Raw genomic sequence first — 21698 nt, 5'->3', positions numbered from 1 at the left:
GTCTAGAACATCTCTTTTGTTCAATGATCTCCATTATGGCCCTCGCAGAACAGCTACCATCATCAGCTGCGTGAGAGCCGCTGCACAGACAACAAAACCTTTCCAGTGCTGCACAGTCAATAGCGCTATGTTGTCCTGCACACATTTGACACCGGACAACTGACCTGCATCCCTTGATGGTATGTCCGTAACGCCAGCATTTAGTGCACTGCAGTGGACGAGGAGACATTGGTTCTACCCGATATATCAGTGGCCACGCCTTGATTTCTGTTGGTCTAGTCGTACCCGCAAACGTGACTATCACCGACTCAGACGGGATCTTTCTGTTGTCAACTGTGCGCGAGCAACGGAAAACTGATACCGCTCCTGCTACAGAAAACATCTCTAAAATTTCTGGCGGAGAAAGGCTCGAGTCCACCCCACGAACTAAGCCTTTCACACAGGCCAAATGAGGAGGCCGACCAGGCAGCATGTGCCTGGCCGGGAGACGAGACAGACATTAGGCTGCTGTGCCTAATTCAGCACCGCCCGTTCTGGCCACACCCCCCGGGAGGATGCACCAAGACACCGCTGATGTAGAGGCCCAGTCCAGGCAGGAGAGCGAGTCCAGGCAGTAGGCAGGAGCGCTTGCTTGCCAAACCGTCAGATGGACGACTGTGTTCTTCTCACTTCTTCTGTCGCCCCTGTCGACCTCCTATCACTTCCTTTTCTATTTCTTTCTACTTTTCTGTTTTTTCCCCATCCCCTACCCCTGAAGGCGCTTAGCCGTGTCGCCGCATGGGAGAAATTAGCGCCTTTTCCCTTTTACTCAAGAATCACACTATATATGAGACGCGGCAGCAGCAATTGAGGGCTTCACTGCACCGATGATGTCTTGTTTAATTAACATTGGGGTCTGGGATGCAGACAGCCTCCCAAGATTCTGGAGGGTGCGAGCTGTCATACTTCTGCTGCCGCATCAAATCTCCGCTTTGATCTGTATGCCACTAGCCGTAGAGTTTAGAAAATGCCCATTCTGTAATCTCTTCCACATAACCTCCTCTTTCTTACTTAGCGTTATCTCAACTCCCGGGTAAATTTGTCAATTTTTGTCTATCAAACCGCCCCGCACCTTTTCAACAGCGAGCCACAATCCCCGCTGGGCTGTTCGCAAAACCCTCCCCCGAAAAAAAAAAAAAAGCGCTGCCAAGGCTATGAGAACAGCGCTTGCACTCCTGTGCAAATGTACAGAGCACATCTCTTTTCAACAGAGAAAGGTGCTCCCTCCCTCCTCCATTACGCAAATGTTACCATTATTTTGTCTTGCTTCTCAGCATATATCCCAGAAAGGTTCAACAACCCTTTTAGTGATCAATTGAAGGTATAGATGCTCCTGCTCAGATTCTAGCTTGGGACTGGTTGTGAATGGAGAACTTTTTTTTTTATATCGCGCACATACAAATGCACACATGAACATAAAGAAAAATCAGACAACCACCATCCCCAAAGAAATTTGTCTACAATCCCGACATTCATCTTCAATCTGCATGCAAACCACAAGTTGCTAAGATATTCTTGTTAATCTTTATTACCATTTTTTTTTACAATATGGACTCACTTAATTGAATTAAGCGTGCAGTGAATAAAATAAGAGATATTGTCTGTACTTGCCTGAAGCCTTCGTCTTCACTGCAGTCTTCTTGCTTTTCTTGTGGAGAAGTTGGGCATCTAAGGCTACGTTGTGCACGTATAACCTTACAAAAGTGTAGTGGGTACTCCTCTGCTGCACAGAATGGTGAATAGACGTATCAGCGCGCCACTCCCTGCCGCCGCGCCCCGTCAGGCGCCGCGGTAACCGGAGCCTGCCCGCGCGCAGGCATCCTTCTCCCCTGACCCATCGGCGCCCCGGCATCCCTGTCTCTCCGAGACAAGAGGAAATAAAAGCCAGTTATCGTTTGGGCTAGCGCTATAGCGTCCCACAGTGGTGACCCAACATGAGCACGCAAGTGACACCGACCGACGTGCCTGCCGGTTCTGTTGTCGACTTGAAGCTTCCCCCATTTTGGCCCACAGACCCCGAGGTTTGGTTTATGCAAGTTGAGGCTCAATGGCTCAATTCTCCGCCCGACGCATCACAGCCGACCTCTCGCGCTACCACCACGTCATAAGCTGCTTGCCCACAAGGACCGCCAGCGAGGTCCGCGATCTGCTGCTCGCCCCACCTGCGGAGAATGCTTACAAGAAAAGGACACACTCATTCGGCGCCTCACTCCATCGGAACCCGAACGGTTGCGGCAACTTTTGAGCGACACAGTCGGTCTCGACGACCGCACACCGACCCAGTTGCTGCGGCACATGCAAAGACTTGTTGGAAGTGGTACAAGCCTTGACGGTACACTTTTGCGCGAGATATTTCTTCAGCACCTCCCCAACAACGTCCGGGTGGCCCTTGCTACGGTGGACGAAAGGACCTCGGCAAGGCTGCCATCGCTGACACAATCATGGCGGCGGCACCCCCGTCCCTGACGGCCGTGCAACTGGAGATACCGCCGCCCCCAACCACTTGCTCGAGCTCCGCGAAGAAATTGCGCGCCTCACCGATACAGTGGCGGCCTTGCAGGAAGCGCCTCGCGCCCTTCGAAGGAACGTCCTGCACCAACACAGTAGCCGCGTCAACGATGTACTGGTACCACCGTAAACATGGCGATGCTCGCGCAAATGTATTGCGCCCTGTGAGTATCCGGGAAATGCCAGACGCCAGCATTGAGGGCGGCCAATGCTGCGACACTGATGGCAAGTCGCCCCTCAGTTTTCTTTCTTACCGACCGTAGTTCGTCCGCTTCCTTGTTGACACAGGCGCAGAGGTCAGCGTAATCCCGGCGTCTTCAGCTGACCGTAGGCGCCCGAGCTCATCCTCGTTGCGTGCAGTCAACAACACGATTGCTACATATACGGTCCATCGTTCGCTGTCGCTCCACCTAGACCTCAAAAGAACATTTCGCTGGATTTTCATAATTGCCGACGTAAAATTTGCAATCCTCGGGGCAGATTTTCTCCGCCATTTTGGTCTGCTAGTTGACATACGCAACCAACGCCTTTACGATCCTGTGTCGCAAACGACAGCTCAAGGCAAGCCCACAAATCACCAGCCGTTAAGCCCTACCTTGGTCGAACCAACAGGAATATCGCGCTTTGTTGCCATACTCAGCGAATTTCCAGAACTGATGCACCAACCACAAGTGGACACTGCAGTTCAGCATAACGTATTCCATCATATAACTACAACTGCATGGTCCTCCCGTCCACGCCAGACCACGGCGCTGGATGAGGGAGACGGTAGCGATAGCTGTCGGAGTTGAGGGTTGGTGACTCCAGAAAAGCTGCGCCTGGCCCGCCAAGCGTTCGATCACATGCTCGAGCTAGGTATTATCCAGCCGTCATCAAGCCCTTGGGCGTCTCCACTTCACATGGTCCCAATTAGGCAACATCAGAGGACTGGCGCCCATGTGGAGATTACCGGGTCCTAAACCGTGCAACGGTACCGGACCCGGTACCTCACATCACGACATCACGACCAACTTGCACGGCGCTACAATATTCTCCAAGGTGGACCTCGCGACAGTGGACGCGAGAGTGCATCACCTACCAATGTTCCAAAGTTCAACGCCACACCATGACGCCATTGGCAAGGTTCCCAGCACCAGACGCACGATTTGATCACGTGCACTTGGACATTGTGGGACCCCTGCCACCTTGCAATGGCCAATCGTATTTGCTCACTTGCGTGGACAGAATTACACGCTGTTGAAGCTGTGCCCATCGCAGACATCACTGCTGACACAATCGCTCATATGCATTCCTGTACAACTGGGTTGCTCGCTTTGGCGCACCGTCCACAGTTACAACTGACCGCGGAAGGCAATTTGAATCTGCTCTTTTTGCTAGCATAACACGGCTGATAGGCACCTCTCGCATCAGAACGACTGCCTATCATCCTCACCCAGGTGAAAATTTGCAACTGGGAATGCAACTGGTCCCAACTGGTCCCAGTTCAAATGGTTTATGGAACAATTCCCAGCGGGGACCAGTTGGGTCCCCACTGCAACTGGTCCCAGCTGATCCCAGTTTGGGTCCCCACTGCAACTGGTCCCAGTTGCTTCCCCACTGCAGCTGGTCCCAGTTGTTTTCCCCACTGCAGCTGGTCCCAGCTTGTCACTGTTTTTTGCCCGCTTGTCCGATTGTCCTTTTTTGCCCTATTAGAATTAGCCTTGAGTAAGTGTTTCATGGGTGTCCCGTCGTCATGCAGAAGGCCTGCAATGTAGCAGCGCCCATGCAATGATAATCACAGTGGATGAATGAGGCATACGTTCAAATATATTTCATAATCAAAACTACAAATGCTTATGCTGGCCCTTCATGATGTCGGCGACCATTTTGCCAAGGCAACTATGTCTTGTGTCACTTTCTTCTGGGTAGCTGCAGCGGCACTCGAGGAAATGCCTCCAAAATTCTGAAAATAAACAGAGCCATGAAATCAGAAAAACTGTAACACTTCTTTATTGAACTTTAACTTTGATAGCAATGTGTACAAAGTTGGGGGTACAGTGAAAAATTATCTAGACCTGTGATTCACCGCATATGTTCACAATGTTGCGAAAGGCTGAGTGAAATATTACACACCCAACTATTGCTTATTGCGTAAAAGAACACAGCATATCTGCAAAATTTTGCGGCAATCGAGGAAGGAAATTAGAAGAGAGGGCAAAAGAAAAAAAATGAGTGGTGCCTTATCCTGTCTACATGCTTGCGTCCTGTGTTCTTTGAGATTCACCCAAGCATGAACTGCAAAACACTGAATTACTGCAAACTATTTAAATAATCACTTACAATCTGTATGGTTATCTTTTTCGGGATGGTGGTGACTATTATGCATAGAGCATGCCACTAAATGTCAACTTAAAGATGGCATGAAGTAATTAAATTAAGCTATGGTAGATTCACGATGAGGCAGTCAGAAAGATATAACAGACTGTAGTCAAGGCAGCCTAGTTTCCATATCGTTGCAAGCCCAACACAGCAGTCAGGCTGCAATGAGTTGGCTAAAACACGTGCTGCACGTTACATGTTTATGCAATTAAGCCAACAGCATTAATAAACCGCACCAATGAACATATGTTACGCACATTTTGTAACGAATTATATCGTTCTTATGATATGTTGAACGAGTTTGATAAGCCGATTGGTGCGCACGCCAACGCACACACCGCATCGACTAGAGCGTTTTATTAAGAGGCGATAAACGCGTTTTTGGCTCAACACACACGCTGAGCATAAAGTACACAAAGGGTTTGCGAGACTTCAACTACACTCACGAGCAGGGCACCGGTCCTTCAGCCCTGATCTACGCTTATGTTTCTTTGTGCATAGAGTCAAACACAACAACAAACTGCAACAATATATGTGTGCAATAATTCAACCTCCATTAAAGCGTCTGAACTGAAGCGTCGCTGGTCTCGCTGTCATCAGATACCAGAGACGGAGGACGAGGGACTTGTTTTCCCGATCCTTCTGCTTCGTCCCACGTTTTTAATACAAAAAATAAGGGCAATATCAAACAAAGACTAAATAAGAGTAAATACCATGCACTCAACTCACCGAACAATCGGAGCACATGGGCCTTGACGTAAGCTTGTTGCTCGTCTTGCCATTATTCTTGGTGCCACTTTGTAGAGTCATAATCCAAGACATTTGTGGCTGAGTTCTTATGGTGCACGTTGAACATAGCCTTCACGTTCTCGTCGCGGAAATACACTAAAGCAAACACCGTGTAAGCAGGCTTACGTGTCGAGATTACACAAAGCGTGCGCCGAGTTAACTATTTGGCTTAGCTTGGCTGGCTTGGCCGCAAGCTCGGCTTGTCTTCGTATCGGGCGAGCGCGGATGGCGCGCCGGACGCACGACGTCTGCGCCTGTTTGCACCACATTATTTTCGCCTGTATTTTTATAACGCTACTTGTCTTGCTTAGCATAAATTGCTGTAAATTTAAATATTATTCAAAGCTTCTTTTAAGGTTAGGACCATTCTGTAGAAGCAAGGAACGTGAAAAAAAAAAGTTCATAACAATTACCACGCAGCATCTCTGGCGCCACGTTAGCCACGTCGCGCACCGGTTCACTTTTTTGGTCAATCGGCTGTTTCTATGCCGGTTGCGGTCTCATGGCAGTTTCTATGTTATTATTCTATGGTGTTTAACAACACCTTCGCTATTTAGGCGCTGATGTGTTGTGATTCATTCGCAAGCATCGCGCGTTTGCACATTTTTCTTTAGCGTTGTTTACCAGTGCCTGTTTACCGCAGGGCAGGTACGGAGACACTGTACTGTCGTGGTCGACACGCAGTTGCTGACAGCGTACGTTAACGTGATTAGATTATCAAAGTGACATGATTAGAAAAGCTACGTGCCAACCACGACGGTAAGTATTTCCGAACGGTAAAGCGGCGCTGAAAAACCCTTTCGTTGCGCCACGTGTGTCTCGTCACCCTCGCTCGATCATGATCTTCGTTTCAACATGAGAAGCCGATCGAGTGCTCTGCTCAACCGCGGTTAATGAAGCGGAATCACTGTTTATTTGGAGCCTATCAGGCCCGTAGCCAGGAATCTTTTTTTTTTTTTGGGGGGGGGGGGGGGCACTTGGTGAAGGCCTGACTATTCGAGAAAAACACCTATTTTCATTATTTTCGGTAAAACACCCCCTTAGGCAGCGCACAATTGGGACCACTTGCTTCCAATATAACTGGTTAGGGTTTCCAACTGGGACCAGCTGCTTCCAGTTCAACTGGTCATGGTTCCCATTGGTGGCCAGTTGAGTTGTAACTGGGACAGCTGCTAACTGGAACCAGTTGCAACTGGAATCAACTGGGACCAGTTGAGTTGTAACTGGGACAGCTGCTAACTGGAACCAGTTGCAACTGGAATCAACTGGAACCAGTTGAGTTGTAACTGGGACCAGCTGCTAACTGGAACCAGTTGCAACTGGAATCAACTGGGACCCATTGGTTTCCAACTGGGGCCAGTTGGACTGCAACTGGGACCATTTGATCCCAGTTAATACCAGTTGAAACCAGTTGGATTCCCAGTTGCACATTTTCACCTGGGCAGAGCAACGGCATGGTGGAACGTTTTCACCGCCAGCTGAAAGCAACTGAGGGGCACAGCTGGACAGAAGCGCTACCGCTCGTCCTTCTTGGCATCAGAACAGCAGTGAAATCTGATATTGGCTGCAGTGCCACAGAGCTGGTCTACAGGACCACGCTTCGCCTGCTGGCGAATTTTTCACACGTGGTGAAGATGAAAGACCATTTCTGCCGGAGACTACGCCAGCCGCTTACGCGGCATTATTGGCAAGCTTCGTGCCACGCCTCCTCGTCAACCGACGCCGTGACCGACCTATATGCACCCGGAACTGTGGTCATGCTCCCATGTGTTTGTGCGGCGCGACGCAGTGACGCCAGTGACGCGTCATCAGCGTCATCTCCAGCGCTGGAGATGACGCGTCACTGCGGCCCATTAAAGTCCCTGCGGCCCATCGTACGGTGGCGCCACCGTACGATGGGCCATTCAAAGTGCTCACCTGCTCCAGCAAGCAAATTACGGTGGACATCCGTGGTCGACGCGAGGTGACCTCTACAGACCGCGTGAAACCGGCCCATATTGAGAACTCAGAACAGGCGTTTCCGGGTGTCGTGGCACCACCCACCGGAGCAACATCAGAAACTGCTACTTCATCACGAACAACGCGTAGTAGGAGGCGCATCATGGTACCCGTTCGCCTTGACCTTTAAAACTCACGTTCAGCAACTCACTGGGGAGGGAGCGATGTGGTGCACGCTATCAGCGCGCCACTCCCTGCCACTGTGTGTTTAAGGCCCGAACACACGCACGCGTTGCAGCGCGTCAACGCGTGACTTTTTGACGCGGCGTCGCGCCCTCTCCCTATGAAGAGGGAGGGCGCGCAGCTTCCCGTAGCCGCGCGCCCTCTCTCCCCGTAGGGAGAGGGCGCGACGCCGCGTCAAAAAGTCACGCGTTGACGCGCTGCAACGCGTACGTGTGTTCGGGCCTTTAGATCGTCAGGTGCCGCGGTAACTGGAGCCTGCCCGCGCGCAGGCATATCCTTCTCCCGGGCCCATCGGCGCTCCGGCATCCCTGTCTCTCCTAGACAAGAGGAAATAAAAGCCAGTTATCGTTTTGGATTCACGGCTTTCGGTTGAATCAATCCTCGCCTGTGCTAGCGTTCCACAGAGGCATAACGGGCACATTGCAGCTGTGGATGTGGACGGAGAACTTGACAACGAGACATTGGCTCCACGCTGGGCTCCAATTCAGTGACTTGAGCCCCGATGAACGCGGTATGCTGCTGAGGGCTCGTAGTGCCGGCGTCGTTGCATGCGGAATTTTGTCGAACTTTCTGTCAGAGCGACTTTCACGAGCGCGCAAAACACACGCGGCAGTACGCGATCCCGAAACTACCACTGAGACGCGACCGCGTGAGCGAAGCAGGGCGCCGGGCGAAGCGCAGTTCGGCGAAAACGGAACCTTTGAACCACGCGCGCCGTTCCCCATGGCAACCAACGTTTATAGAACCATGGCAACGCCACAGAGGTTCTTTTTTCTATGAATCAAACGGAAACGAACAGCATTTTATTACGTCTTTTGATGCACGGAAGGTTCTTTTTTTATTGCTGCTAATTTGATTACTAGTGATTTATTAAAGCAACTCTCATACGTCATCGGGATCACTTCGAAAATGTCCCACTCGTGGCGCTCATCATGTGATACATTTAGCTTAATTTCTCGGTAAGCAGGGCACTGCTGTTGATATAATATTGCCGTTTTAGAAGTTGCATTACATTGAGCTTTCACTCTGACATAAATTGTTATTTGCCTTTAGTGTCCCTTTAAGCATATCTGCCTTGCTAGCTGTTACAGCTCTGGCTATGGCTATGGTTGTGGTCAGATTACAATCTGTGTGCATTGCTTGATCGTTTTATGCTCTGCACACAGAAACATGCCAGCTACAAAAAAGATGTTTTACAGTGCACAACGGAAAACGGACATCCTGCTTAGTCATTGTGTGCATGCCGCTTGAAGTTGGTACCGGTAACAAATTCATTGAAGCACAGTTGGCACTGAAATAATAACAACTGCTGGGGTCTTTGTGGTGTCGCGCATTTCTCTTGTACACAAGAGTCTTACATCCCAAAACCACGATATGGTTATGAGGGACGCCATAGTGGAGGGCTCCGGAAATTTTGACCATCTGGTGTTCTTTAAGTGCACCTATAACGAAGTGCACGGGGCTCTAACATTCCGTCTCCATCGGAATGCAGCCACAATGGCTGGGACTCAATCCCAGAACCTTCGGATTAGCAGTCGAGCACCATAACCACTAGATCACCGTGGCGGGTGGTGGCACTAAAATGCGCACTCGTTATATATGTACTACGACAAGCCCTCATTTGTATGTCATTTGTATGTCACTTGTCACAGAAATTGCAAAATACATTACAGGTGTTAAATTACGACATAGTTACAGAGATACACAATGAACATGACAGATATGGGATGAAATGATGCTCCACTACAATCCCTATCTACGACTACAATGACTACTTGCAGTGTAAATTAAACATTGCTTCTTGCTCGCCAAGGTCCTTTGGCAAAAGGGCCCTGGATTGCACAGTTTACGAGTGAGGCCATGCTACGAATTTCTCGAGGCTGATCACGTATAAAATGTTTTTTTTTTAAATTGTTAAAATTATCGAATAACAGTTCACAACCTGCACATGCCGCATACAGACTCCCCTAACTGACCAATCAGTTATTTGTCCTCCTTGTGCAATCTGCCAAGGCTCACTTTTTTGATGTCCCTGTTTGTTCTCTTATCCACTCCACTCTCTTCCTATCTCTTAATGTTACGCCTATAATTTTCCATTCCATCACAAGCTAGTGCTTCTCAACTTTTTCTCGAGTTTTCTTGTTACTCGCAAAGCCGCTGCTTCAGATGTTAGTACTGGCACTATACAATTGTTGTACACCTTCAGCTTTAGGGACAGTGGAAAATTGCTTGTCATGGTTTGGAAATGTTTTTAGTAAGCACTCCAGCCTAGTGAATTTCATTTTAATTAGTATTAGTAACTGACCTAGACATACATATTCTTGTACGGATTCTAGAGTCCGGTTGCCAATCACACTCTCATTTTTTTGCTGGGTCTCCTAACATTATAATTCTAATTTTGTCAATTCAACCTACCATTTGTGTAGTCTTCACGTCAATGACACTAACACACGCAAATGCACAAACTATGAAACCAATTCTCAAGAACGACATAAATCCCATCTCATACACTACCATGAATGAGCTACATTCTCTGATAGCACAATGAGTTTCTTTTTTAAAACATGAAAACTAAATAGCTAAAACTTCAATGAAACATTTTTTTGGTGAAGATTTCGGTAAAATTAGGGGGCAGCACATAGATTTGCATTACACCTGTTCAGCAGGAGAATACCACTGGTGGTAAAGTCAGCACATCGGTCATAGATCAAACAGCTGTGTCACGCAACAAAGCAAACAAGAGCTTTTTTTTGAGAATAATATGTTGAGCTGGATTCCTCGCAGAGCCCGAAACAACACAGTATGTTGCAGGTATTGTAGGAAGTATTGATGCACCTGTAACAGCACAGACGTCAGTGTCAAGGCCAGCACAAGCATTAACAGCACACCCGCCGAAACTTTATCATTTTTTAATCATTAGACATCCTCTAGGTTGACGGCATGAAGCTACACTGAACATTGTATTAGCAATATTGTGTACTTGGCATGATCAATTATTCACCTATTTGTGCCAACGCACCACCATGACAATGGAATACTTTTTATTACTCTTTATATAAAAAAACGTTATTGTTTCGAGCACTAATGTTTCTCCACCCTGAACTTTGGCCACACTGGCCTTATTTCTGAACAAAAAGTGCATAATGTTCCTGCCAGTATTTTCTAAATGCATCGAAAGTATGATTGGCGAGTACTGATGAAAGCTTTCTACAGTCACCAAACACAACATTCGATAAAGCTGTCTGGCACACCATAATTCAGAAAAAATTAACAGTCCTTGAAATTAAGCTTCATTCACTAAGCCAGCATCCTGGACATTAAACTCGCAAATATCACCATTATCATAATTTATTTCGGTTACAATTCCCTCGACTTTATCAACTGTAAAAGACTTCAGGGAAAGGAAGATGGTTTATTCATTACGCAGGTTTTGGCTGAAGCCGGCCGGCCATGTTGGAATGAAAGATACTGCAGCTCCAGCTACAACCAATGCAAAAGATAAATACTAGCTGGCGCAAACTCCTACATTATATGCTTGCCAAGATACGCATGCAAGACCGCACATTTCTGTTTGGTTCTTATGGCTGAAGAATAACAATGTGGTCTACACTACACTCGATTACAACCTAAGAAAAAATGGAGCCTCTGCCCAAGGAACTGCGGTGCGCCTGCCCTTCACTTGCAAGACAGTCGTGCTAGCTGGATTCTGCTTGAACTGTTAGTGCTTTTTTCTCGGCTAATGTATATGCTACGCATATTAAAGGAGTACTGACACGAATTTTAAGTATTTTCGGATTGTCGCTCTAAATAACACAGTGTCGAAAACCCTAAAAAAGTATTGTGGTGCCTGGGAATGCACTAATGTATTTTTTAATACTGCTACTTTAAAAAAAAAAACGTTTCGATTTCGATATTGAGGGGGCAGCTTCTCAGTGACGTGTCATCGCAGTGCGACATCAAGGGGAAACAGAAACTCGCGAAGTACTAGCAGCAGATCCGGCATCTGCTCGTGGTTTGTGGAAAGTGTTAACACTGCATACTAAGGAAACAAAAATCGTCTCTTTTACGGTGTCTCAAAATCGTGTCAGTACTCCTTCAAAAGTTAAAGGTTTGTCGCTATTACCTAAAACATTACAGTTGGCTGAGCAACGATGTCAAAAACGTGACAAAATTTACCAGGACGTTCAAGTGACGCAAACGTATGTATGTATGAGAACGTCAACTGTACGAAACTCTCAAGAAGTACTTGAAGTCATGAAAATAAATAAGTGCTAGTCAATGAAAATTTGGATTGTGAGTAAAAATCCTCACAATTTCAGTGCAACTTTTGAAGCTGGTAATTCACACATGACACATCTTGTGCAGTTTCACACTGGAGCCTAAAATCAGCACACCTACACACATGAAGCACTGAATCATTAAGTATGCTGCAATAGAAAGGCATAAGTAAAGCCATGGATCTGAATTCTAGTTTCATGTACAGTAAGCTATCATCAATTTATCTCAGAATAGAAGCATTTTATTACTTATTATATCAGTTGGCCTATCAGACTGGAATACATATAATCATGCTGCAGTTGTAAAGTGATCCAAACTGTTTTCTCACGGCACATATCAAGGCGCAACCAGAAATAAAGAACTCCTGACACACCAGAATTCTGAAGTTCCAAAATGACTGCCAGTTAGAAACGTTGCAGAAAAATTTATCCATACATATCAGATACACTTGGGGTCACATGGTACACAACATAAGCTTTAGACAATACTTAATGGAACTGTTTAACTTAATTCAGCTTCAGACTTCAAATTAATCACTTGCTTCTCCTGTCACTTTTCACTTTTTTTAGATTGTTGGCATTCAAGGCCTCTAAATCCATGAACTGAAAACATAAGCATACACTTAAAAGTTGTAGTATAAGATGACAGTGTCTGGGCAGCATGGAGTGCGGCATCCACATGGGTCCCTAACAGTGAATAGGAACAAGAAATTTAACTCGAATGTGATTTCCCGCTCATATTTCTGAAAAGAAGCATTTCAGTCAATGTTGACAAGAATATCCTAGCTCTTTGCTCTCAATATTTCAACCACAATTAAGCCCTTGCTGTAGGGGAGTATGAAAATAAGCGTGTATAAACAATGCATTTTATTCGGTTGAGGTTGAATTTTAAACATTTTTCTCAGAAATCACACCCTGAATGCACTATTCAGCTGTTTCGTGCCCCTATTATGTGCTATTTTACTTTACAGGAGATACGAGGGCCCAATGAAATGCCAACGTGACCATTTACCAAGACCCAAGATCATGGGGCATCATAATATGACCTTAATTAAGAAGGCCCAGACTGAAGTACTTGGCCAATCTGCTAGAAGATATGCATGTCTCCCGGCTTCAACTGCTGCTACCTGTATGATATTTGTTATATGCAGAGCCATCAGTGCATAGGCACCGGGCGTGGGGCGAGTTTGGACTGGTGGCGCCTCTTTCGGTGGAGGTGCGGAACTAATGGAATGTGAGTGCCAGAAAGGAGCAGGCGCTTGCTGCGGGAACGCGGTGCTGGATGTAAGCTGCGCTTCATTGTGCTCTCGTCGCTTGTGTCCTGCGCTGCCGAAAGGCCCCGGGAACCAAGCCCGAGCAGACAGGCTGCGCTGTAGGCTTCACAAACAGCTATGCAAACATGGATAAAGCTGGGGAGTAGATCCAGTTCCATCGGTTCCCGTTTGCAATCGCCGTTCCCGAAGGTTTTGTTCGCGCACCGGCTGCTAACGACGGCCCTCGTTGCGTCAAGCTACATGAAATACATAGACTGAGGATAGCTGTTGAAATATTAGAATCGGCGACGCATCGAAAAGAAAAGGAAAGCGAAACGGGAACAGGAGTTTGCACGATGTACACCGGAGGAACAGCATGTGCGATTCGACCAAGCACTGCGTAAAGAAAGCCGAAAATCGAATAGGAGACGTAGGGTATCCTTTTCAAATGTTGGGAGACAATGTTAACGTGTAGACAGAATAACAAGGTATTAAATATTCGGCAGATTCCACGCCTTGTGGGAATCGGTTTCATGCGAAGCAGTCAGCGAGTAGTTCTATGCTGCATTTTTTTTTTTGGTGTTGAGCCAAGCGTTACGAGGTGGATCGACGTGTTTTTGTAAGTGCAGTAGTTGTGTACACATCGTGGTCTTACCAGGCACGTCGACTACACTGGCGTTCAAAGGGTAACTTATGGCCTGACGTAACGTCAGCACCCACGTTACAGCACATACGTCAGTATTTTCGCATTGAAGTGCACTTTACGGTGCGATTATGTGAACATCATACGTAACTTTCGTTTGCGTATTCCTCCGGAGTCGAGAAACGCTTGAATTTAGCTTGCTGTATCATATAGGAATACAAATACACCGTTCATTACACTGCTATAAAAGCAGAGCAAACACTGGAACCACAGACGTTAACCTGACATGACGCCTGTATCATAGGAGTACATATGTAGTGTTTATTGCTTTGTTATAAAATTAGATAGCCAGCACCACAACCACAACTGACGTTGCACCGACATTACGCCTGCATAGGGTGTTTTTTTTTTTTTTTTTTCCAAAGCAGGTTCTAGACCTGGCGTGGCTCTGTGGTTGAATACCTGACTGCCACGCAGAACCATTGGGTTCGATTCCTGCTGGGATCCTAATTTTTATTCTCTGCATTCGTTGGGTCAACGCTGACGTTGTCGGTTTTTCTTAACGCTCTCGCATTTTAATCAGATAGGCTGCGCTACCTGAGAACAGTGGGCCTTCATCCGACAAGACCACCGGATTATGATTTGTGGCTCTATGGGCCCCACCGTAGAGCACTGTTGATGTATATAGTGGAAGCCGGCCTCTATCTGTATATTTAACTATGTATGCCATTGGGCAAACTCTCGAAATTAAAAAAAAATTACCAATGTCTGTTCTCGCCGTACCTGGGTAGATATAAACTGTCAATAACCTGTGGCGCATACCCGTACACCGATGCCTGTGGTAAACGGGTATGTGCGACACGTGTCTGGGGAAAGGGTTTCACGACGTACGCGACAGGATTTTCACTTTATTCATGTCATGAGCAGACAGTCATATTCGTCAAATCCGCTTACCCTCCCATGCCAATTTTGGTCTACACCAAGTTAAGGAGGCGATCACGAGAGCACCCAGACGTAGGCGGCTAGATAAACAGATACCTAGATAGAAACGCTCAAAGTGCCTGGGGTTCGCTAAGAAATGCTTCGCATTTAAAAAATAGAAATGGTGCTAGTTACATCTAGCTCCACATCGTAGCTTATCTCGTTAAGCTTCGTCTGCGGGGCGCACTTGCAACGCTATTCGCACTCGTTGTCGCCTTTATATTCTGTGATGTCGTGCACGTGACCTGCTTCGTGCAAGCGGAGACCCTTCTTAGAGCAGACGCACGAAAACGCGTACGCCAACTGGTCAAGTCTTTGAAACTTGCGCAAAAAAACTGGCAGTGCCATGGGTGCACTTGCGCTGTCAGGACTCGCCTTCGCGCCGGGGGCTTCCAGACAATAGTGAGGAACAGCGAGTTCTGCAGTTAAAATGCAAAGATGCTTATTTTACATCGTGTCGCCAATCGGGCCTGCCTCATTTGCGGTCCCGAAAGGAAGGAGGCATCGTGCCCCCTCTGGTCCGTCTCCGAACGAAAACAAACGCCTACAAGCACAGCACCACGCAAAGAAGCTGACTAGTTTGATGCTCCCACAGCATTTATCGGTGTGGACATGAGAGGGACACCGTGTCATTCTTTCTAGATGACTTGGCGGCCATTAAACGCGTCCACTACCGCAAATGACTGCGCGGGAGTCTGCCTGAAGCCCGACGACGGGCCCCGTTTTCTGAACACATGTCCGAGAGTCTAACACTTCGTGCATTGTTCAAAAGAACACTGTTGCTGCCGCTTCTCTTTGCCTCTCGGCAAGAAACGCAACAGCATACAGCTTCGAATTGCTCAAAAAGAAACGCCGCGCTTCTCTTCGAATACGTGCGAAAGTAGCAGAGCCTGCTCCGCGTCGTCTGCTTCACATGCCAGTGCTGTCTCTGCCGCCGCTTGGGGCGCTTTTTGGGAGAGGCGTAGCTGGCGCCTTACGACGGCCGCCCGGTGCCTATACAGATGTTTCAAAGTTTTGCTGAAAGGCACCCTCTCGTAGTCTACAGGTAGAGACTCACAAAAATGCACTAAAAGACCACACAGTCAATGCATAGTGAAAAGTGGAACCAGAATGGCACATATCTAGTCCGGCTTTAAATTTGTATGGTATAGGCTGACACGAAAAATACGATCGTTACTACAAACACAGCACAGGAACAATACATAGAAGGCATCATCAAAGAAGAACCATGTATAAAACATTTCTGCTAATATGAAGGATACACAACTGTGACATAATGTACAATCCAAAAGGATATGCATGAAGCCAGATCCTTGCGACAAAAGCTAGGCACACATCATATGCGACAAAAGCTAGGCACACATCTGCGCCAGACGTGTGCCTAGCTTTTGTTGCATACGACCTCTCTGCGAGTCTTGTTTGGGTACTGTCCTGGCACACAGGTTGCGTAATCAAAGGCTAAAACAGTGAATGTACACCTTTATGCATTGGGCAAGTGTTTATGCGGCTCCTCCCCATCTTTGTCGACATACAAGAAATAAAGAAAAACATGGTAAAGAGAGATGCATCTGCAGCTACAGCATACCAGGTGAGGGGCAACACTCTAGCAAAGTTGCATAGATGTCTGGTAACTGACGGAGGTGAAGTGTGTAGACTGATGCAGTCCCTGTTGAATGTGCAAATGTTTGAAGGATACGTGGAAAAACATGCATGCACTGCAAGAAATGCAGATCAGGTAAGAAGTCAGTTGACAAAAAATAAGGAAAGGGTAGCAAGATGTGAAGTTATTTTAGCATAGCGCACAGACAGCGCAGTGGTGACGCTTAAAGATCTATGAGGGTTTTTTAAACAGTCGTAATAATTGTAAAGGGAAACTTCTTTGGCTTGTTGTCAGGAACCTTGAGGAGGCAGGCCCGCTCCTCCACTATTTTTCAAGCCCCGCTTCTAGCAGAAATCTACTTTTTGAGTTTTAGTAAGTCAAATGTTAGTGCGGGAAAACGAAACCGTTGTACTTTCGTACTTTTCACGGACAAACCGTGTTTGCCACGTTACCAGCTCAGATTGTATGACCTAGCTAGAAGGTAATAAGCTTTTTCTTTCTTTCTTTTTTTCTTTCAATCGTGAGAAATAACACTGAAGCGCCCATACGTTACCTTCGCAGAATGGATTATACCTACCGGCCGCCCAACCGCCAACACATGCACAAAGTCACCGTCCAGGTGCCATCCACGAGTTAAGATATCCCGCACTTTTTGCACCGATTTCGCAGCTGTGACGGACGGAGGTGTCACATACACAGTCTATCGTTGTCACTCAGGCGTCTCAAACACCACGAGAGTTCATCCGGCGATACACGGTCTCCACAACACCCAAAACACGCATCACGTCGAAGCTTCTGAGGGGTCCGTAGTGTCCGTAGCCGCTGCGCATGCGCCAACTGAAAGAAGAAAAGAAAGGAGGACGGTTTCACTCACTTTTCTTTAACGGATGTGACGTCACACTGTTCACGTTCCGTCGTTTCGCGCGTTCACACACGCGCGAATTTTGCATCGCATTCGTGGTGTTGGGTTCGCTCTTGTTTTGGCGTGCGAGGCAATGAGTTGCGGGAGTTGCCGCGGGCCAGGGCACTAACTATAACTTTCGTTACCTAGGTTCTACCGCAGCACATCTTGAACAAAGGTGTGTGTAACGTGTGCACTGCTACGAAATTCGTGCCGTCGAACTCATGTTTGGCTGAAGCTTAATCGGAATTCCAGGGAACGCGAATAGTTTGCCGCAAGTCTTGCAGGATGACTGACTCTTTCGTGCCTCGGATGAGCACTGCCGCAGTTCCTACGCGCTGTTAGTAACATGTGTTGCCAACAGCGGCAGCTCTACGTATGCATGCACACATCAGTAGTGCCGGCAAATGCAGTCGAGATATGCGTCGCATGCGTACATGTGTAGATGATCAGTGAGTCTTTTCTCACTCCCCCCCCCCCCCCCCCAAGACTCCAGTGCCCTTTCCCTGCCTCTAGCTGGACCTGTCTTTCTTATCATTAAAAATCTGACTACTCTTTACCCTTGAACTGACTGAGAAGATGTCTTTCTTTTCACCAGACTCCCGACAGATATATGGGGCTGTATTACATTATAAAGTGTAGAGCCATGCTTCCTGCATAAATCTGATTATCTACACAAAGAGTACAAAATTTTGTGTGTTAATATTCGCATTGGCTTTATAGTTATATCTGTTCTGTTGCAGATGGCACCGTGCTTCCTACAAAACGACCAAGTTTGTGTGTGCGGACGTTGCAAGGAATTCTGTTTTGCCAAGCATCCACTTATTTGCTCTGTTACATAACACAGTCATTTGATATGTGGTTTAGTCGTTATTATGAAAGTGATATGACTGCTTCCCTTTTGGCCCTGTGCTCCTCTCTAGTTTGGACCAAGTGGGATGCCCAATTTGCTCCATGCTCTCCCTGTCCTTATGCTGAAATCATGAGGGCAGAAAGATGGTTCACAGTAGTGACGGACGTCTGATTGTCGGGGTAAAAAAAACACTGTCATGTACTAGCTGACTGCATAGCTCAATCAGCATGGTGTGTTGTGTGGAGTTGTTCCTCTCTTTAGAGATTTGCTTTGCAAGTTTGGCACCTGTTTGTTGCTGTGTCAGTGGTAGTCTGATGAATGATTTGTGTAACGTCAATGCTTTCTAGCGGTTAACATACTACTGAAGCCAGGAAAGACAGTTATAGAGAAAGTGCTATTGTAGAGGAAAGATTTTTTTTTTATTGAACATAAATTTGGTGTCATCCTGCTCCATCTGCAAATGTGATGCTATTCATGCCTTGGAAAGGCTTTGCATATTCCTTTTGAATTTCATATTTTTTTGTACCTTTTTGTTATTTGTATTTTATTCCGTGCACTTGATGTGTTCAAGCACCTCAGTGCTTTTGTTGTGCTGCATTGCATGAATCAGTGGCATAGCCAGGGGCGGTGGTTTGAGGGGTTCAAATCCCTCCCCAAAATTTTCGCATTTTGTATTGTATATACATGTGTACACATACAAACACATGCACAAACTACATATACGGTGTTGGACCCTCCTCCGAAAAAAATTTCTGGCTGTGCCCCTGGCATGAATACTTTTATGACAAAAAAATCACGATGCTTTTTTTAATAGGTGTGTCTTTCGCATAAATAAAAACAATTTTTGCCTTTGCCATTTAGGCATAACATGAAAATTGCATTCAGTATCTCATCTCCATCACTACCATAAGAATTAGTGCACGTTTTAAGTATAGTTACCTGTGTAATTAGAGGTAAGAATTTGTGGGAGATATGTGCTGCGTATATTGCTCAGTCAGTGCAACATTGATTGGTTATGTACTACAACGCTATTGCGTGCTTTGCAAAGAATCATGGCAACCCTCTGCGATTGGCAAGTGCAGCGCTCTTGCTCCAGTATATCGCGTAACTCGTCATTTACATCGTCTTCTTGTTCTTCATGTGACTTTGCAGATTCTTTCACACCAGCAGCGCTGCAGCAGTACCGGTCACTTGTGTCCACATACGACAGGCTGCATTCCTGCCGCTTGTGTGGTTACGCGAATGCACGCCTGCACCGCATGAAAACACACCTTCGCACGCATACGGGTGAGCGCCCCTTCCAGTGCCACCTGTGTCCAGCCACATTCTCCGATCGAAGGAACCTTAACCATCATGTCGACACCCACCCGGGAGGGCGTCGGCATTTCTGTATTTCCTGCAATGCTTCCTTTACGAAGAAACACAACCTCAATCGCCACATGTCCAGTCATTCAAAGAAGCCCTAAAGTTCAGGTGTGTGGAGTTCTTGCAAAATTTAAATCCAGCAGCATGTGATATGTCACAATGTGCCCTGAAATATTTAGCAATATGTCATGCAGCTTCTTAAATAACTTGATGCCACTGTCTAGTTGGAAGAGCCTATGTTTGCATAAACATATCTACCTGTAGACAACTCTAATAGTATTTGAACTGACTGAATATTATATAAATTAGGTATCCCACATATTTAAAGGGACACTACAGGAAAATAATAAGTTATGTCAGAGTGAAAGGTGAATGCTTAAGAATGCCTAAAATGTCAGTATTATCTCTACTAATCAAGAAATTAAGGTAAATGTAGGACACGTTGTTTGCCACTAGTGGGACATTTTTGAATGAGCCCGATGACGTCAAGAGTCCCAAGGACAATTAATCACTAGTACTCAAACTACTTGCTGCTTGTGCGTTTCTGTTTCATTCATGGAAAAAAGAACTTGGCGTTACCAAGAAGAACAGCGCAGGTGGTTTAAAAGTTCCGTTTTCGCCGGGCTCCTCTCCGCTCGCACGGTCGCGTCTCAGTGGTAGTTTCGTTATCGCGTACTGTTGCGTGTGCTTTGCACGCTCGTGAAAGTCGCTCTGACGGAAAATTCGACAAAATGCCGCGTCCCTGTTACGTTACCGGATGCCTGAATGGTGTGCACCGCTTGAGCAACAGCAGCTGCCACAAAGAAACGAATGTGACTTTCCAATCTTTGCCGCAAATAAACCTACGCCAAAGTGGCTGAGTGCCGTGCCTCTGCGACAGTGTGCTAAACAACCAAGAAATCTGCGTGTGTGCTCGCTGCACTTTCGTGCAGACGATTACGAGATCAACCACAACTTGACAAGGCTTGTAATGTGCCCTTCAGAGCAGAAACCACAGCGTTGGCTGCCGGGCAGTAAAGGTGGGCAACATTGGGCAAGGCAAATGCTACTTCAGGAGGCCTTTTCAGGCCTCCTGGCGATTTGAAGTATGCTAACGCCGTGCGGACCACTAAAACATGATTTCAAAATAAGCATTTTCTTGGTACGAAACAAGCACTACGAGGTCTCTGGAGCGTTATTTCAGCAATCATCGTCTACTTAAGATTTGCCTTTAGTGTCCCTTTAAATTTGTGTTATCTAACATAGTTAGGACAGGTTATCAACATTGCTAATTCTTCTAATTGAGTACCTGGTCATCTTGTCAGGATTGTGGTTTCAGCCCTTGCCAACACAAACTAAGTATAGCCTATTACACACTTGCAAAACCTTAGCCCGCATTTTTAATGCCTTTTCCCACCCTCATCAAGCTAACCTTATTAACATGCTTGAATAGTTGCAGGCCGCAGACATTCACCGCTAAGGCCCCCCAATCTTTGCCACGCTGACAAGCATTGGAAGAAAACCTTGGCCAGCTTCATGTTCGAAGACCAGCTAAGACGCTTCTTCGAAGCTACTTTTGCATAATAAAGATGTTTATTCTGAGCTCTCTCTCTATAGGCCTTTGCTTCCAGATTGACTTTCCCTACTTCCTCTGACAGAAATAAAATGTCAGCGGCTGTAAAACTTGAGCGTAACCTTTCACCTTTTACTTCTCTCTCATGCCGCTGCGGTGGCTTAGTGGTTACGGTGCTGGGCTGCTGACCCGAAAGATGTGTGTTTGATCGTGGCCATGGCCATCACATTTCAACGGAGGCAGAATGCTAGAGGTCCTGTGCGATATTGGTGCCCACTAAAGAACTCCATCTGGTCAAAAATGGCACCTTTCGGAGCCTGAGTCACTCTGTTACATCAAACCCCATAAACCTAACCTAACCTCTCACTTCTCATGGCAAAATTGTAACTGGTCTTGTC

The 21698-nt window shown here is 46.7% G+C and overlaps 2 long non-coding RNA genes across 5 annotated transcripts; one reads left to right on the top strand and one right to left on the bottom strand.

Moving 5' to 3' along the window:
* Positions 1-9619: 9619 nt before the first annotated feature.
* On the bottom strand, positions 9620-17486 carry LOC119371937 (uncharacterized). Its single transcript, XR_005179351.2, has 3 exons — positions 17207-17486; positions 16615-16695; positions 9620-10710 (listed from the first exon to the last, which is right to left on the bottom strand). It is a non-coding gene; the product is annotated as an uncharacterized LOC119371937 (long non-coding RNA).
* A 127-nt stretch (positions 17487-17613) lies between these two features.
* Positions 17614-21335, top strand: LOC119371936 (uncharacterized). Of its 4 annotated transcripts, none has more exons than XR_005179346.2 (4): positions 17614-17708; positions 18454-18539; positions 19536-19856; positions 21181-21335. It is a non-coding gene; the product is annotated as an uncharacterized LOC119371936 (long non-coding RNA). The 4 variants fall into 4 exon arrangements; XR_007417857.1 differs by having other exon boundaries at positions 18454-18562; XR_005179350.2 differs by lacking the exon at positions 18454-18539 and adding an exon at positions 18274-18309 and having other exon boundaries at positions 17616-17708.
* The last annotated feature ends 363 nt before the right edge of the window (positions 21336-21698 follow it).

The sequence above is a fragment of the Rhipicephalus sanguineus genome, chromosome 10 (genome assembly GCF_013339695.2).
Source record: "Rhipicephalus sanguineus isolate Rsan-2018 chromosome 10, BIME_Rsan_1.4, whole genome shotgun sequence".
Taxonomy (NCBI): Eukaryota; Metazoa; Arthropoda; class Arachnida; order Ixodida; family Ixodidae; genus Rhipicephalus; species Rhipicephalus sanguineus.
The sequence above is the reverse complement of the archived record's forward strand: the minus strand, read 5'-3'. Positions and strand labels throughout refer to the sequence as shown.